Raw genomic sequence first — 2,500 nt, 5'->3', positions numbered from 1 at the left:
AGAAAGGTCAGTGAGAGTGAGACAGATTAGTGTGAGTGAGAAAGGTCAGTGTGAGTGAGACGGGTCAGTGTGTGTGAGACAGGTCAGTGTGTGTGAGACAGGTTAGTGTGAGTGAGAAGGTCAGTGTGAGTGAGACAGGTCAGTGTGAGTGAGACAGGTCAGTGTGAGTGAGACAGGTCAGTGTAAGTGAGACAGGTCAGTGTGTGTGAGACAGGTCAGTGTGTGAGACATGTAAGTGTGTGAGACAGGTCAGTGTGTGTGAGACAGGTCAGTGTGTGTGAGACAGATCAGTGTGAGTGAGACAGGTCAGTGTGAGTGAGACAGGTCAGTGTGAGTGAGACAGGTCAGTGTGTGTGAGACAGGTCAGTGTGTGTGAGACAGGTCAGTGTGTGTGAAACAGGTCAGTGTGAGTGAGAAAGGTCAGTGTGAGTGAGACAGGTCAGTGTGAGTGAGACAGGTAAGTGTGTGTGAGACAGGTCAGTGTGAGTGAGACAGGTCAGTGTGAGTGAGACAGGTAAGTGTGTGTGAGACAGGTCAGTGTGAGTGAGAAAATTTGAGGTTGAGGAGATAAATGTTCTGTTCAGGGCACTTGAGGTCTTCCACTCTGCTGAAACAGGAGCTGTTTTGCCCCAAACTGCTTTCAGTGTCTTGAGCTGTTGTTACTCTGAGATTCTTCAATTTCGCCATAAACACAAACACACTGTTTCATTATACACAGATTTATATTTATTTATGTATACTGCAGTTTCATCGCCCCACCACATGATGGCAGCACACATCCAACTATTACACTATTAAAAGTCTGTATATGATGTTGCTCCTCTTTTGGTGGTGTGTGTGTGTGTGTGTGTGTGTGTGTGTGTGTGTGTGTGTGTGTGTGTGTGTGTGTGTGTCGGGGGGGGTTAGACTGTATAAAACAGAGGGGAACTGAGACTGATGAAAACTGAAAATGATGTAGTTCATTATTCAGTATATTATTCCACAGTTTTGTGTAAGATCTTCAGGCTAGTGTGTAAGTAGCAATGACAGCAAAACTAAAAGGGAGCACCAGAAGGGAACACAGACGCGAGGGAAATACAGTCGTGTAAAGTTTTATTCTTTTGTGAAAAATGATTTTAAAATGAGAAGAAAAAATTTTTTAATTTGTATTCATGAACAAAAGTAAAAGAATCAATCAATATTTGGTGTGAGACTATTTAGCTGCGATACATCATCAGATCTTGGTACACTTACACAGTTTTTGAAGGAACTAAATTTAAAGATCAGGACTCTGTGGAGACCAAAACTCACTTTCCTGGACTCCTTGTTCTTCTCTACACTGAAGGTAGTTCTTAGTTAGTTGACGGCATGTTTGAGGTCGTTGTCCTGCTGCAGAATTTATTTGGGGACAATCAGACGCCTTCCTGATTGTTCTGCATGATAGAGAAGTATCTGCCTGCATTCCTCAGCATTGAGTACACCATTAATCCTGACCAGAACTCCATCTGCAGCTCCAAACCTGCAGGAAACCGCCACCATGCTTTACTATTGCCTGCAGGCACCCATTATTGTAGCGCTCCAGAACTGCAACCAACATCCTGCCTCCTTCTATAGCAGATATTTCAGATTTTCACTCATCAGTCCAGAGAACCTGCCACCCAGTCATTATATATACACAAGTCAGGTGACTCTCAGTGTCGGTCTCAAGTCCGGATAAATGTGGAGGTTTGTGTTATGAAGAACGTCCAGCGTAAAACATGTGCCACATCAAATACACGGATCACAAACCAGAATTTCATAGCGGATCGGTCGAGGCCCGGATTACCAACGACCACCACAGGTATCAGTAACCAACAGGGTACTGGTGTAAATTGTGCTACTGTTGGCTGAAGGAGGAGAAGGAGAGGAGAAAGACGTCTACAGAGACAGCAGGGAAAGGAGAAGTGGAGGAGAGTGAAGGTTCAGGTTGGTACTTTAAATGTTGGTACTATGACTGGTAAAGGGTGAGAGGGAGCTGATATGATGAAGAGGAGAACGGTAGAGATGTGGACTATGTTCTATGTAGGAGATGCAACCTGAAGGAGATTGGAGACTGTAAGGTGTTGGTAGGGGACAGTGTAGCTAGACAGCATCGGATGGTGGTCTGTAGGATGTTTTTGGAGGTGAAGAAGAAGAGGAGGAGAGTGAGGAGTGAAAGAAGAATAAGATTGTGGAAACTAAAGTTCAATTCAATTCATGTTTATTTGTATTGAGCTTTTAACAATGAACATTGTTTCAGAGCAGCTTTACACAGATAATGTGGAGATAAAAATGAAGATGTTCTTTATAAGTGTAAGTTTGTCCCTGATGAACAAGTCGGTGGAGACTGTGGTGAAGGAAAAACTCCACCGAATGACTATTTATTACAGATAAACGATGTTGAGGTGCAGTGATGGAGATCAGAGCAAACTGTAGTCCTGAGTCACATTAATTACAGTCCAAATCCATCCTCAAAACTCCTGTTCTTACTTTAGAATTTCAT

At 43.4% G+C, this 2,500-nt stretch overlaps 1 protein-coding gene across 1 annotated transcript in view; it reads left to right on the top strand.

Moving 5' to 3' along the window:
• The window catches only part of nt5dc1 (5'-nucleotidase domain containing 1), a 34,390-nt gene that overhangs the window by 26,624 nt on the left and 5,266 nt on the right, over positions 1–2,500 (top strand). The gene's annotated exons all lie outside the window — the stretch shown is intronic.

This window comes from Silurus meridionalis, chromosome 18 (genome assembly GCF_014805685.1).
Source record: "Silurus meridionalis isolate SWU-2019-XX chromosome 18, ASM1480568v1, whole genome shotgun sequence".
Classification (NCBI taxonomy): domain Eukaryota; kingdom Metazoa; phylum Chordata; class Actinopteri; order Siluriformes; family Siluridae; genus Silurus; species Silurus meridionalis.
Note: the sequence above shows the minus strand (reverse complement) of the source record. Positions and strands in the feature narration are given on the sequence as shown.